The 16,693-nt window shown below is 33.5% G+C and overlaps 1 protein-coding gene across 11 annotated transcripts in view; it reads right to left on the bottom strand.

Annotated features, from left to right (window-relative positions):
- NOL4 (nucleolar protein 4) overlaps nucleotides 1-16,693 on the bottom strand; it is a 356,765-nt gene that overhangs the window by 188,743 nt on the left and 151,329 nt on the right. Inside the window, exon 1 of one of the 11 annotated variants that reach the window (XM_074383630.1) lies at nucleotides 2,741-5,540. The exons of 9 other annotated variants lie outside the window; for them this stretch is intronic. The gene's annotated coding sequence lies outside the window, so the exon portion shown is untranslated. Of the gene's footprint in view, nucleotides 1-2,740; nucleotides 5,541-16,693 lie in introns of those variants that run through there. One more of the 11 variants, XM_074383631.1, reaches the window with a different exon arrangement.

The following is a 16,693-nucleotide window of genomic DNA, read 5'->3' as shown; positions in this document are numbered from 1 at the left end:
AATTGTTGCTATTTGATAGTTCTCTAAAGTGGCCCTTCTGGCTTAACAATGTGTCATAGTATTGAATCAAATATGGACAAATGAACCACTAATCTTATTTTTAAAGGCAAATACAAAAATGTTCATATTATTTCTTGTGTTGAGCAATATTTTTATTTTCAATATCTTTTAAAATACACACATCAACCACCAGGTAGTTTTAGAAATATCCTCAGTTTATGTAACTGACCATTATGAATATATATATATATATATATATATATATATATATATATATATATAAATGCCTCATGTGTGTGTTTGTTGAGTGTTCCCTACCAGAGTTTTCTGTTGTAAATTTCCTTTCCCTTCCTTCCTCTTGCCCTTTTTTGTATTCTGGATTCCCATACAAAAATTCAGACTATTTCCATATCACCTACGAATTCCAGAGCTTTCAGAAGACCTTGGTGACCTGAAGATTTTTACTCTTAAAATGACTCCTGGACTTTCCAGATGCCATTTCAAACTCTGACACCTGTTCAGAATAGAACAACTTCTTTCCTAGATTCCTGAAGCATCGCCTTTCAAGAGAGAATCTGGCGGTGGAGGATGACCTGGTCCTCACTAAGCAATACCTTAGAAGAGCAGAAGGAGCCAAACCAAACTTGCCTAAGAGAGATTACATATCCCTGGTGGTCTTCAGTTTATGGTCAGCATTTTTGTCTAAGTCAGTCACTACTATATTTTCAAAAGACATAAGCACAGAAGACACAAAATGGATAACTCTAAGAAACATAAAAGTTTCTTTTACCTGGTTAGGAATACCACTAGAAAAACTTTGGTTAAGGTAGTAAATTGACTAAGTCCCTGACCATTTTTAAAATTTATTATTTTATCTATCTATCTATCTATCTATCTATCTATCTATCTATCTATCTATCTATATCTATCTATCTATCGATCAAACATCTATCTATACTTTGTTATCTCAATAAATGGTGCCCATTTTTTTCTCAGCTATTCTTTTCTTTCCTACTCCTGTTTTGTTAATTCTGCTCCCTTTCTCCCTGCATCATGCAGTGACCCTCTAAGTTTCACTCTTCCTAAAATAAAGTCATTGGTTTCTCTCCTTGCTACCCAAAGTCAATGAAGAAAGATAAGAGATTATAGTTTGTTTTCTGTGGAGGACAAAAGGAACACAATTGCCTCTTTCCTTTTGTAATTTTTAAGGATCTTATCTTGAACAATCAATAGAAATCTCCAAAAAGAGGTTGTTGGAACAATTTATTGATCATTTATTGAGAGGGGCTCCCTGACTTCCTGCTTTGTGTCCATTTTCTTAACAGTGCTAGGGTCTGCACAGTTACAACCTAAATGCTATTAAGCGAAGTATGACCCTTCTGGTTTTGTGTATACTTCCTAACATATGAAAAGAATAATTTTATCTAACATTTTAATCTGCCTGTTCAACTCTAGGACCTATGGTCTATTCTAGCATTGAGTTTCAGGGAAAAGGAGTGCATGTTTGATCTGTGCTCTCTATTTGCAGCAACACCCAAGTCTCTCTATTCTAAGAAATTAAAACAGCACACTTCAATTGGCAATTAAGTGTTTTATGATAATAGCTATATTTAGCATAGACTGTAATGTTATTTGTAGTATGTAGTACATTAGAAGTAGGATTTTACACAGGGGAAACAAAACCAGTTTCTAAACACATGTTATAAATATATAGACATGATGGAAACAATTAAAAAAATCATGTATCATGAATATAGACTGATATAATTTTCATCATATTTTAAATACAAAATAAATACATTCAGAGGAATACACATTGACAGTAGTAAACACAGGGTCATATATTAATATATGTAAAATCTACATATTTTTGAAAAATTCTTTTTATTTGTGAATTAAAGTGTTCTTTTAGGTAATTAAATTTTTAAAAGACTAGACATCTCCACAATTGATACTAATATCAAATATTTAAAATCCACTACAAGGCTTCTAGCTTCTAAGCTAAAACACATATGCTTCATAAGAATTGTGGAAGGAATTGTGTAAGTACAAACCAAAGAGGAAAAGAAAACAAACAAGCCCACATAGACACAGACATCCCTCCAGAACAAAATTCATTTGAGGCAATGAACAAAAAATCCTGAAAGGTATATATATTGTACATGCCTTATGCTGAAAAGTTGAAGTACCAGCACCAAATAGAATAGCTATATTAATTGCTCTTCCCTCAAAAATGCCTTTTCATCGTATTATGACCAAAAAACCACACCACTTGTGTATTTCTAAATGGATTTTAAAAATATGTATGCATAATTGTAAAAAGGACATTTATAATCCTAAAATGAAATTTTATCACTTTTGGTGTTGAAGAAACACAACTTGCTTACACATACAGATTTTTTCATGAATATTTTTCTCTCTCTTTATGGAATTTTAGGTTTAAATGCACAACAATCTAGGGTAAATAAATTAAGTGCCAAAAGCATAAAATACATTTTTTTTTTTTTGCTTATCTCATTTTAGCATGCTTCTGAGATTTTAGATGGACATTTCAAAAGTACCTAAAATTTTTCCTCAAGTTTCTGATTTGGTCAACCCTTTAAATAACAACTGAACTAGGAAAACATTGGCATTTATCAGAGTCTTCTCCTGTCATTTTACTGCTGCATGGGACAGTCTTCAACAAGACTTAGACAAACCTCATTCATCAATATTCTACTCTAGAGGAGCTGACACTTACTGTGAATTCTGCTCTTCAACTTAAATACCAGTGTCTGTGGCAGGCCAATTCTATCATTGCAGATCCAGCATCCCTCAGGCGAGTTCCAACCTTTCTCTCGAAGTGCACCCAGGGATTAGTCTGACTTCCCCTAAATTCTCTCCTCTGCACAGTAAGAGCTAATCTTTCCTGTATGAAGCAGGAGATGGTGTTGCTATGACAACGGAGCACATTCTAGCAGTGGGACTACTGAGATGAGCCTTCAAAGACTCAGGGAAACGTGCACTCAGTCTTCCTCCAGGGCTATGGGCTCCTTCCTTTAAGGATTTAATCTCCCAACAAGTTTACTGTCAGACTGGGTTGTTGATTATCTGTGCATTTTGCTACAGGGAGATCACTGGTTAAGAACATGGCTGGAAGATCACAGAGTTATTTAATAAAAGTGCCATTTTTAGTTTTAATAAATTTCCAGTTTAAATGCTCTGTGTAGCTTTGTTAAAACACTACCCTCATTTACATTAAAAGCATTTTGCTTACTTTAAGATTTTTCAAAAGGATTAAAATGAGTTAAGAATGGCACTATCAAGGAGAAAATTTATCATTTTTTTTGTTTGCATATCATCACCATTGTATCAACTTGAAGGTTAGATACAGTTACACACGCATGCAGACACACACACACACACACACACACACACACACTCACACATCCATTTTCTCTCTCCAGCACCAACGTCTGGAGCCTTGAGGTTTCAGAGTGGGGGAGGGGATATGCTAACAAAAGCAAATCCTGCAGCCACATTTTGCATACATATATTAGCCAGAGAATAATCACAATAAGTGCTAATCATTTAGAAAAATAATTATAAGTGGAATTTGAGTGCCTGTGCCAGAGCAGAGAAAATCTAGTATTAAGTCATATTGTACGAGGGCAGATTTTATATATTATTTTCAAACATGGCAGTTAAATTTTTTGGAAAATAGCGAACACATACATTATTATATATTTTAAATAGTTGATAATACATTTTAATAGTTCTAACTGTTTTGAACACTGAACATTCGTTTTTCTTCAGAAACATTACTGTGATTCAAACGAGTACATTCTTTTCATTGGAAGGAAAGATACGGGGCAGAAAAAGTTTTCCCCTCTGAGGAACAGAGGTTCAGTTTACTCAATCACCGTGGGTCAGGATTTCACCCAGGTAGTCATCCGAACTGTCGTTTTTACGTCTTAATTTCTCTATAATCTTTTCCATTTATCAACCTTTTATGTGAGGAGCATCTATTCCTGAACACCACCCTTCCCCCACTGGCTGTAATTATTCTCCTTTGTGGCTGAAGCAATAGAATCTATATTATCTACATCTACTCTTTCAAGTGCCGAGAAAGAACAGGACTTTATGGATGTCTCTGTCACTCAGAAGTGTGGGGATCTATATGTCAGTTAGATTTAATGCCACATTGGCCTTCTAGCAAAATCATAGGGGCTAGATTTAGTTACTTCTTGTTTTTCACCCTAATGAGTTTGAAAAGCTTTTATTAACTAGAATCTCATTATTGCACATAATGCATGTATTTACAATGAATCGTTCATATAAAATAGGGCATTTTAAAATACATTCTGATTTGCATTTTTTTCATTTCTATCATAGTAAAAAATGTTGTTAAATTTTTGCTTAATGTATGCCTTGGAATGCAGCTCCAGGATACATATGTACCTACTTCACAATATATGCAGATAATTTTTCCCCTCATGATCCTCTTTCCAAAGCTTGCTCTGAAGATGCATTCTCATAATTCCAAAAGTTATAGTACCTGCTTTCATTATGTTCATTATTATCTAATTAGTAAATAGCTTTCTTTTTTTGAAAGAAAATTCACTCTTAGCTTCAGGGATACTGGATAAATGCCAACACATGTAAACAGCATATGGTTTACTTTCAATCAACCAGAATTATTTATTTCTAAATAATTTCTTTGTTAAAAATGTGTTGAAATAATTTACTACTATAACAGATAATGCTTACTATCTGCTATTCCTTTAGGACAGACTGCCAGGACATCCATCATATTACATATTTTCTAGCTTCCCCAAGAAGACAATATTCTTTGTAGAAAAAATTGTTTAGGTAGTTATGAAGAGCGTGCCACAACTTATTGAAAGTAAGTTATAAACAACTAGGGTTATATGAATGCCAGAAATCACTACTGCAAGAAATTTAACAGTTTTTGGAATTTTTTTCTCTTGTGTTATTTTTATAAGCCCTTGTTTTTCACATAATATTCAGGAGATCTGGTCAATTACAATAATATGTTTGTCTTAAGGGAAACAGGGAAAGTGAAAGTAAGAAAAAAACAGCACTTTTCTCAAAACATGTTTTAAAGATAAACCTTAAGGCAGTTCTGAGAAAAAAGACCAAAATATTGGAGCCTATAGTAAGGGGAACAAACAGGGAGTTGAGAAAAATTTTTTCTAAAAAGCTGTTTTTCATAGAAAGGCTTGGACACAGCCTCCAGACTTTGGCTAGACACTGAACACAGAGTCTAACGACAAACTGCATTACTAACCACTCTCTGCTTTGGTTTCCTCACCATCAGAACGGACATAATATTAGCACCTTTATCATGAGATTCTTATGAGAATGAAATGATTAAATATGTATAAATTTCTCATAATAATGCCTGACATACTGAAAATATTATGTAAATGTTAGGTGTCATTTAGGACCTTGAAGACAGGTACTAAATATTATTCAGCTTTGTCTCCCCTATTCTTAATACAAAGTCTGCCATAGGGTATATACTTAATACATGAAAAGAAGTCTTTTTCATATAATCTATATAATTATAATATTTAATAAAGCAAAGTGAATAGACAATACATTAGAATTCTAAATGTATCAGAAGAAAAATATAAATCTGTCTACATGATTACTGGTTTGTAAAATTCAATAAATAAATACATATTCAAGTAATCAATGAAGTAAATTTTAAACATGTTATTTTATACCCATTATATTTTAAGAATTATTTGCTAAACAATAAGTAAAAAACATAAGTATGATTATCTTTGAATGTGAATAACAATAACGTCTCTAGTTTTATAAAAGAATGAGTTATCACTTATTAGAAAATTGATTTAGCATCTACTTTAGTAGATATTGTAGTAAGAACTGGGATATAAAGACTTAGACCACTATGTCTGTCTTCAGTGAGCTCACAAGTTAATGCAGGAAGCATACGGTCATTCAGCATAGTCTATGTGCCAGGTACCGCTCTAGGTGCTGGGGATACAATAGTGAACCAAACAGAGAGAAATGTCTACTATAAGGAAGTTTCTCCTGCTAGTGTGTGTGTGTGTGTGTGTGTGTGTGTGTGTGTGTGTGTGTGTGTATGTATGTGTGTGTGTCTCTGTGTGTGTTCAGGCAGGGGAATATAATTTAAGTATAAGTGCTTCAAAGAAAAATAAATTAAGATTTTTGAATAAAAAAGGTAGTTGAAATAGGGATAACATTTTAATTTTAAACAGATAAATTTAATGCAAATTTTTAAGGAACGCAAAAGAGCCACAAAGAAAGGACCATGGAACCAGGAAAAATAGTGACTAAGTGTCCCCTAAGGAATCTGGGAAGGCTTCATAGAGAGAATAGTCAAAATCTAATGAGGATTAAATATGTGAAAACGTTCTTTACTGTATATTAACTACCATTTATTCACACCATTTATATAATTTAATATCTAATAGAACAAAGTGAATAAATAATATCTAAGGATACTAAAATATCAGGAGAGAAATATAAATTTGTCTAATAACTAATTCATTATAGGTTTACAAGTTCAAAAATATTGCTTTTGTTGAAAAACATGTTATCCTAGCAAATGGAGTAATAACACGGTTGGTCTATAAAAATAAAAGTAAATTGCCCTTACTTTTGACACCATTGCTTTTTTTTCTAAGATAAAAAACAATTAAAGAAGCATAATTATAACCCACTTTATTTGTACAGCAAAATAAATTCCAGATGGCTCAAACATTTAAATCTTTTTTAAAAAGCTGTACAAGTACTAAAAGAAGTTGAGGGAAATGTTTTAAACACAAACATAGAGGGAAACAAACTTTGGAATATCTGTCAGATAAATAATTTGCTGTTTTGTCCAGAAATCTACAGATCTATTTGCACACTTTTTAATTATTTATTAAATAATCATTTATTCAGCAGCAATCACGTGCAATGTAATAGGAACAGAAAGAAAAATGAGATAGTATTTAATTTCTAGAAGCTCATGGTCTAGTATTATAGTACAGATGGACAAGAACATAAGACTTTATCATTCAAAGTGCTAATTATTTTTATAAAATTATACACAGAATGCTATGAGAGAATCTAGGAGAGAACTTTTTCCTGGTACAGGGAGGTAGGCTTATAAAATCATCTAACAAGCATGTAGATACAGTCATCATGGAATAGACTAGAACCGACCAATATTCTCACTGACAGTACTGAGAATAACCAGAAAAGCTAATTTTGAAATATGTATGATTAAAATCTATTTAAAGGCATCAGACAGCTGAAAGGTAACTAGGCTTTGAGAGCCCAAGATCCCTGAGGGAAGGACATCAGAGAAATGTGAACTAACATTCTGTAAGCAGCTTTTTCCCTAGAGGAAAACACCAATTTTGGTGTGAAAAGAGAGACAGAGAATATGAACATACATTGCTAACAGGTAGAGAACTTTTGAAACTCTTAAAAAAAAATGGATTTCAGATTGAAGATGTTAGCAATGATGTATGTAGTCAATATTTCAGAGAGAAGGTAGTAGCAGAGAAATGAGACCATGCTATGGCTTTGCCTTTGAGACTTTGCATATTCTTAAATTGCCAAGAGCAAAGGCAAATGAGACAAGCAGAAAACTATTGAAAAAAATTCAGTAGTGTTTGCTGTACTCTCAGTTCTAAACTGAAAAGCCAAGGACCATCAGGAAGGAACAGCTTTTATGAGAAATCCTGGCTCTCAGTTGGGACCACCATTAGGTTAGACCTTATAAGTGGAGGGAAACATATGGAGAAAGGAAACATGGAGAAAAAAACTTATTATAAGAATAAAATCCAACATCAAGTAAGTTCAACACTTAATTTAATTCAGATGATCTGTGCCCTCTTTTCTGCTGGAAGATGGGAAATTCTCTCAGAGGCAGATAACATTCCCAAGATCCTCTCTATTATCACCCTACTATTTTTCATACACAGTGTCCAGAATTTAATTTAAAATTAAAATTTAATTTTAATTTTATAGAAAATTACAAGGCATACCAAGAAACGGGATAAAGAGGAAAAAAAAACACAGATTTTAGAATAACAGATTTTAGAAAAACAGACAATACAAAGAGATACACATATAACCCAGCTAGTAGAGTTACCAGAAACAGACTTAAGAAAATAATGTTAGGAACCTACAGGAAACAGACAAATGGTAATATCAGTTCTATGCTGATAAATGTTTAATAACCAGTTTCCATAAAGCAGAGGTGCAATATTATAATTGTATTGATATACAAGATTTCTAATACAGTTTATGAATTATAAAATTTTCAATACTCTATTATAAATTTCATATATCTAATTGATTCTTTCAGAATACTCTCATTGATTTTTGCCCAACTACTATATTTGTAGGCAATGGCAATCAAGATGACTGCAATTGACAATCAAGTGTACTTCAACATGGATGTGGGTTCTTTTTTTTATTTATTCATGTTTACAAGTAAGGTGAAAGCGAATGTTAAAGATAAATACTGGAAATTCACCTACTTGTCAGTGATGCAATCAAATTATTTTCTCAATCAGATAGACTCTTTGCATAATTTCAATCATTTTAAATATTTTAAGACTTGTTTTGTAGCATAACCTGAGGTTTATTCAGAAGAATGTTCCATGTGCACTTGAGAAGAATGACTGGAGTGTTATTTATATATATTTTGGGTCCAATTAGCTTATAGTATTGCTCAAGTCCTCTATTTCCTTATTCATCTTTTGTTTTGTTGTCATTCTATTCATTATTAAAAGTGGGGTATTGAAGTCTCCTACTATTATTGTGCTGCTAATGTTCCTCCCTTCAATTCTGCCAATGTTTGCTTCATCTACTTGGAACTCGAATATTGGGTGCATGAATATTTATAAAATATTATATATTTTCTTGGTAAATGGACCCTTTTATCATTTATGTGATATTGTTATCTCTCCTAACAATTTTTGTTTTAAAGTTTCCTTTTTTGACATTAGTATAGCACCTCTACTCTTTTTTAGTTTTCACTTGCATAGAATATGTTTTTAATCTTTCTTTCTGCCCCTGTGTGTCCTTAACATCTAATGTTAGTCTCTTGTAGACAGCGTATAGTTTGATTCTGATTTTTTAAAATCCATTCACCAAATTTTATCTTTTGATCAGGGAGTTTAATCCATTTACATTTAAAGTAATTGCTGATTTAGGGAAGAATATATTATTGCCATTTTGTTAATTGTTTTCTGTATGTCTTGCAGCTCTTTTACTTCTCCTTTCCTCTCTTACTGCTTTTCTTTGCCTTTTGTTGACTTTTGGTAATGGCACGCTTTGATTTTCCTCTCATTTCCTTTTGTGTACATTGTTACTGTTGCAATTGAACAAAACATTAAAGTTGTAACATATTATAACTTTCTATAAATGTTATATATTATGTTAATATATTCTATATTCTATATTTCCATATATACATAAAATTTTATATATAACATGTTAAATTATAACATTTTATTTTAAACTAACACAACTTACTCTACTCCTTATCTCCACTTTTATATTATTGATGCCCCAAGATACATCTTTATGTATTTTATATCCATTAACAGATATTTGTTTTTATGTTTTTGTCATTTAAATTTTATATAAGAATTAAAAGTAAATTTGTGCACCAAAATTATAATAATACAGGTTACTACATTTAGCCATGTATTTATCTTTACTGAAGTTTGCATTTTCACCTAGCATTATTTGAAGGACTCTCTTTAGCTTTTCTCGTAGGGTAGATCCAGTAGAATGAATTTCCTCAGCTTTTTGTGATAAAATCTTAAATTTCTCTCCATTTTTGAATTATTTTGTTGGCTGTAGTATTCTTAATTGATTCCATTTTTTCTTTCAACACTTTGAATAATATTATCATACTTCCTTTGGCCTGTAAGGTTTCTGCTGAAAAATTCTCTGATAATCTTATAGAGGTTACCATGTACATGATGAGTCTTCCTTCTCTCACTGCTTACACAACTCTCTTTGACTTTCAACAGCTTGGTTGTAATAGGTTTTGGTGTATTCTCTATGGATTCATCCTGGCTGCACTTGGTTGAGTTTCTTGAATATGTATGTCAATTTCTTTCCTCAGATTTGTTAATTTTTTTTGTCATTATTTCTTCAAATAAACTCTGTCTCTCTCTCTCCCACCCTCCCTGCTCCTTCTTGAACTCCCATAATTTGTATATTGGTCTGATTGATGGTGCCCTATAAGTTCCTTAAGTTCTGTTCATTTTTTTTCATTCCTTTTTTTTCCTCTGCTAACTCAATGATTTCAAATGATCTGTCTTCAAGTTTACTGATCTTTTTATCTGCCCAATCAAGTTTTCTGTTAAGTCTCTATAAATAATTTTTCAACTCAGCAATTCAGTTATTGTATTTTTCTATATGATTCTTTTCTATAGTTTCTATTTTTCCCTGATGTTCATACATAATTTTCAATATTCACTATTTACAATAATGTTCATACCTGATTTTCAGGATTTTGTTTACTCATCTCTCTGTGTTCTTTTTAAGCTCACTGACCGTATTTAAAACAGTCATTTTGAATTATTTGTCAGAAAGTTCAGTTATCTGCCTTTCTTTGGAGTCTATATCCAAGGTTTTGTTTTGTACATTTTATCAAGTTACATTTCCTTGGTTCTTTGCATGTCTTGTGATATTTCCTTGAGAGTTAGGCATTTGAGAAAACATTTACCTGTCCCAGCCATTATGTACTGGATTTGTGGAAAGAATGGCTTTCATCAATGAACCTAGCTATAAGTTTTAGGATCTCTCAAAACTTTTCTGAGGATTTTTTGTGCCTTCAGTTTTCTCAAATTTTCTAAGCAGCTTGTGCATTTTTTTTTCCCCTCAGGAGCTCATAATCTCCTGCTCCTTCTAGCATCTGCTTATAGAACTGCAGAATCTCTGCAGCTTTGAAGCTCTAACATGCCAAACTGCTTGCCTCTTTTTTTTTTTAGTGGTTTCCAAACTCTGCTACCATTCACAATACTTCAGGAAGCTCCAAGACAAACCAGAATATCTGACTCACATTTCACACTTTTGTTGCTATTGTAAAAGAAGAGCCTCTGTATGGACCGTTTCCTCCAGTATGGACTATGCTACCCTGAGTCAAAAGAAGGATGTGGGCATGCAAAATTCTCTGAACTTTACTATTTTATATATATCATAGTAAAAACCATACATACATATATATGTACAGGTTTTGCATTGCATTCGTTTGGGTGCTGTCACTTCTTAACTGGTCAATAGAGCTCTTAAAAAGGGATTCCAGCCTGTATATTGTTAACTCAGTGCCTCCAAGGGGGTAATCAGGGCCTGAGGCCTCTTAGTTTGCCATCCTGCCAACCACTCTCTGTTAGTTTAATTTTAACTGAAATGCCGAGAAATACTTAAAGATGATGGTTAGTTACTGGAGGGTAACATTCAACAAGGCTTTAGTAGAATGCAATACAACCCTTGACTTAGGAAGATTTGTTTCTCCTCTAGCTCTAGGCAGAGGGGTAGTCCTGGAGTGCTTAATGAACCCTGACATGTTCCTCTGAAAGGCTTAGAAACAGGGCAGTTCTAAGGCTGATCATCACCTTAGGGCAGGGATTTTACATTGTTTGGATTTGAGAACCTAACGAAATCTACTCCCCCACCACCATATACTTATATTTACATATACCCTCTCTTCCTACAAAATTCACACCTGTACATATGTACACTTATGAGCATATATAATTTTGCACATGATTTCTTCACTGGTGCTCAGGTAAAGAATACTGCTATATTGAAAAACTATGAGATTTCTGTCTACACTGAGCTGCTAAGGTTAAGCCTAGATAAAACCAAAACATCCTTTGCTGTTTATGCATGCCACTGTCCTGACCTGGTCAAGCTCTTAATCAAATCTGTTCTCTAGAATGAGAGTAGAACTGAATTTCAGGAGTGTGGATAAATGGCCTATCAATTGCATCTGCTCTTGCCCTGAAAGATCTGTGATCTATCTTTATTAATAATAATAGTAATATGTAACAGTTTCTATTGACAATATTATTTGTTAGGCAATTTGTTAAACACAAATCAGAATGTAATTAAATGCAGTGGATGGTCAAGGAACTTCCTGAGGGAAGTTGGACCTGAAAGTTTTTTGAGGGTAAGATTCATGCCTTATACATCTCAGCTCTATTTGCACATTGCTATGGAAATAGCAAGTGAATATAAAATACTGTTCATAAAATTAGTATTAATTATTGCACAGTGTAAATTTGTAACAGCTTTGCCTACTTTTCTTTATCTTTAAGCTTCTATGATTATTCTGAGCTTCATGGATTTAAAACATGCAGAGTATGATTTCAGGAATTGTAAATGACATTTGTGCTTATTGATTTCAGCTGTTGATAATTTTCCAGTTATTTTTCTCATAAATATCATCTCTCCCCTTCTCTTCATTGTATGATAAGCTCTGGCCATAATGATGCTATGCTATATCCAGCTCCTCATTTTAACAAGCCCTCTCACATCTCCAGTTCTATATTGTGCTCTTCCTCCGCTGGCCTATTGCTCCTCATTTCTAACTCTTGTTTTTGTCCCTGCCTTGTCCTGCTAGATGATGACTTTATCTTTCTAAAATTTTCTCCTGCTACCTTTCATGTCTCAAGTAAACTTTATTGTAAAAATCCTCACAGACATTTACCATCTGGGTGTAATGAGACTCCTATGAGCCTACATCAAGCAAGTACTTGTCATATTCCATTGTAATTATCATTAATATTGCAATCTTTGTAAGAAAACTGTGAACTTCATGAATGTAAAGATTGTATCTCACCACTAGAAACTGTATCCACAGTTTCTAACCCAGTGCCTGAACTGTGAGTGATCCTAAAATTATAAATATACATATTGCAATAATGAATGGATTATTAAATGAGTCTACTACATTAGGAAAAAAAGGAAACTAAAACAAATTGTGTGTTTAACTTACAATTTCTAGTTTTTCTCAAATTCCTTTCCACAGCCTCTGCCTTTTGTATGTCTTTTCTGTTGACCTAGAAAGTCATCAAATTGATTATTCTTTCTTCAGCATCTACCTTTCTCATAAATTCTCTGGACTCTGCACAAAGGAGTCTTTGTAAAATGCAAATCTTATTCTTTATTGGCTTCTTATTCGCTTCAGTTTGAAGTTAAAACCCTTCATCATGACAAAAAATGTTAATATCACTAGTGTGTATATATGTGTGTGTGTGTGTATATATATATCTCCTTAGTTCATACATACAGGATACTTGATATAATTTAGTGCTCAGACCAACTCTCTATGAGAGTATTGTCCTTATTTTATAAAATACCCCCAATTCAAAGCTTTGTCCTATGCAGCCCTCTTTATCAGCATTTATTGAAAGGATTTACACTTCACTCTCATATTACATGACTGGAAGTTTTCTAGACACACCACATTCTCTTCTGATACCATATTCTATATATGTGTCACGCTCTCTCTCTTCCTGGCATATCCTGTTCCTCATTGACTGGTTAATTCTGATTTTTTTAAAAAATGTCTAGCTCAGCATCCTTTTGTTCTTGGAAGCCTCACCTGAATGCACCCAGATTGATAGATTACCTTCTTCAGTGTTTCCACAGTACCTTGTGTATATTGTAAACACTGTCGTTTGGGATCACCATCTTCCAAAAATGGCTTCAAATAATCTGTGCAACCCATAACTTTCTCCTTGTGAGATAACCTCCCTGAATATGAACTGGTCTGGTGTGAGACTCCCTTTAACCAATAGAATATATAGGAAATGACCCTCTGTAAGTTCTGAACCTAACTCTTGGGAAGATCTAAGTTCTTTAGCAGTTTGTGTACCACTGAGCCTCCAAGTAAATGTCTCACTACCTGCTGGAGAAACCATGTGCAGAGACCGTGTGGAGAGGTCATGTGGAGAGCAAGAGTCTCTGACACCTGGAGAAAACAGACCCAAATGATCTAGTACCAAATTCATTGCCGACATGAGCTTTCCAGCCTTCCCCCACCAAATCATAGGTAATTGAGTGAGCCACCTCTGACAGTCTGGGCCAGTCAAGTCCTCAGAGGGCTGCAGCTCCTGCCAACACTGGGAGAAGCAGAAGCATCACCAGCTAAGCTCTGTCAACTTGCAGAATCACAAGAGATAAAAAAAAAAAAAATGGTTACTCTTTTAAAGGGCTATGCTTCTGGATGATTATTTTTAAGAGGCAATAAGTAATTACAATATCCTGTCCCCCAGTCTCTGAACAGCTTAAGAGTGAATCTGCACTATATCTCCCTTATACTCACAACCCCTAGAACAGCACTTTCTAACCAAGTGGTCATCAACAAGTGTCAACTGATGGGATTAGTAAATTCAATTATTCTCAATTTGCCTATTTAAACACAGGATTGTGTTTACATTTTCAAGTTTGAACTAGTTTTTAATGATATTGCTTTACATAGTTGGGAACTATGTAAATCATTTCTGAATTAATTGGCTTATTTACGTGTCCCAACCACGTGGCCTAACTTCCCCATACTTTATTTTCCATTGCATTTATTTCTTATTAAAATGCTATATGTTACTAACTGATGGTGTTTATCTTCTGTCTTCCCCACACCCTGCTTCCCATTATTCGAATATAAGTTTCAGGAGGACAAGGAAAAGGTTGCTTTGCTTGGTCTTGTTTTGCTTTTATCCTGTTGTTTCATTGATTTCTCCCAACTACCTAGAACAGTACCTAGTAACAGTGTATGTTCAATACTTGTTGTTTGAATTCATTCATTTGTTTTTAGGAGGAAATGGACAAATTTGTGAGATTACATCATAAAGAAAACCAGGACTTAGATTAAGTTCACATGTGGTGCCCAAGAAGAATGAGTACATAACCTGGGGCAAGAAATTTCATTCCTCTGTGTTTTGGCAACTACTGCAGAAGAAATATCTGGGTGAAAAAGATAACCCATATGAAATTCCTTGAGCTCTTAAAAATAAAAATGCTCTGTAAATGCACAAAGACATCATTCCTGCCTTGCTGTATGATTTAGTGGAAGTCACAAAGGTATTTCTTAGACATTCAGTATTTTTTTCTTTAGAAAATAGAACTTCTAATTTACTTAGAGAAATGTCTAAGGCTGACATGCCCTGCAAGTGTGAGATTTTTTTTTCCTTTTTTGTTGTTGAGATGGAGTCTCACTCTGTCATCCAGGCTGGAATGCAGTGGTACGATCTAGATTCACTGCAACCTCTGCCTCCTGGATTCAAGCTATTCTCCTGCTTCAGCCTCCTGAGTACCTGGGATTACAGGCACACATGCTTGGCTGATTATATTTTTAGTAGAGATAGGATTCATCGTGTTGGCCAGGATGGTCTCCATCTCCTGACCTTGTGATCCACCTGCCTTGGTTTCCCAAAGTACTGGGATTACAGGTGTAAGTTTTATAGAAGTACGAGTTTTATGGAAAAAGAAATCCTAAGGTTTATATAAAACAAAACAGCCTTATGTTATCATGTAACACTAACTCAAATGTTTATATAGAAATATGAGAGAACATAGTTAAGATCTAAGCTTATATACATATATTTGTCTTAGTTTTCAGTTAATAATAGATATTTGAAATATATTTGCTCAAGTAGTGTTGAATACACAAATTCTTCTTAATGATACTCTTTCACATATAGAGGGTAAGAAAAAGATAATGAGTGTTATTGACAATATTCAAATCCTGTAAACCTAATTATAGGGGGGGAAGAAGATCACCTTTAATCTATTAACCTATTATAATACTAATTACTGTGATTATAAGTTGAGACAGTTTCAGAGCACTTGGGAAAAATAACCTGTGCATAAAATGACCTTACAGGATGGTGGCTAGGGCATTAAAATATTTCCTAAAAGGTCAATCAGTAGTCAAGCTAAACACATTCTTTCAAGGCACATAGAAAATATAGCTTGAATGACGCTACTGGGTTGACTATGAACTTGGCTCAGGAAGGACATGCTTCTTGTTTTCATTAATTCCACATTGATGGATTGGTGACTACTAAGTGGTGAAGTAATAACTCCTAAGAACCATGAATAAATAAAAGACAATAAAACATAGTTTATTATAATATCTTCTGTTTGTTTTTATATGGAGTAATATTTTTATTCATAATATTACAAATTAATTGAGATAAAAGGATCATGTCTTAAATACCTACTGTATTTCTTTTAATATTTAGAAACATTGAACAGTCAGTAGGCAGTTAACACTATTTGTTATAGTGACTACTACTCCTCTAGTTATATTATGAAGAACTACCTCTTTCTTCAGTTACCAAAGGAACTAACTGTGTATTATTCAGAATGATATATACCGAGAGAGATGTTAAGCCTACCACGATAGGAAAAAACATATAGCAGGAGCACAGATAAAAGAGAGATAACAATAAGGGAAATGGTCAAAGGAAGAAAATGAGGACTCAAAATAAGAAATGCCCAATGAGAACATGCCATATTGGTATTCTGTTCATGTATGTAACAAACCTGCATATCCTGCATGTGTACCACTGAACTTAAAAAAGAAAGTTAAAAAAAAAGATGACAAATATCAAAGTTCATGCTGTTAATAAAGGGAATTCTTGATTAAAGGAACAAAAGAAGAAAAGGAGCT

This window comes from Saimiri boliviensis, chromosome 13 (genome assembly GCF_048565385.1).
Source record: "Saimiri boliviensis isolate mSaiBol1 chromosome 13, mSaiBol1.pri, whole genome shotgun sequence".
Taxonomy (NCBI): domain Eukaryota; kingdom Metazoa; phylum Chordata; class Mammalia; order Primates; family Cebidae; genus Saimiri; species Saimiri boliviensis.
The sequence above is the reverse complement of the archived record's forward strand: the minus strand, read 5'-3'. Positions and strand labels throughout refer to the sequence as shown.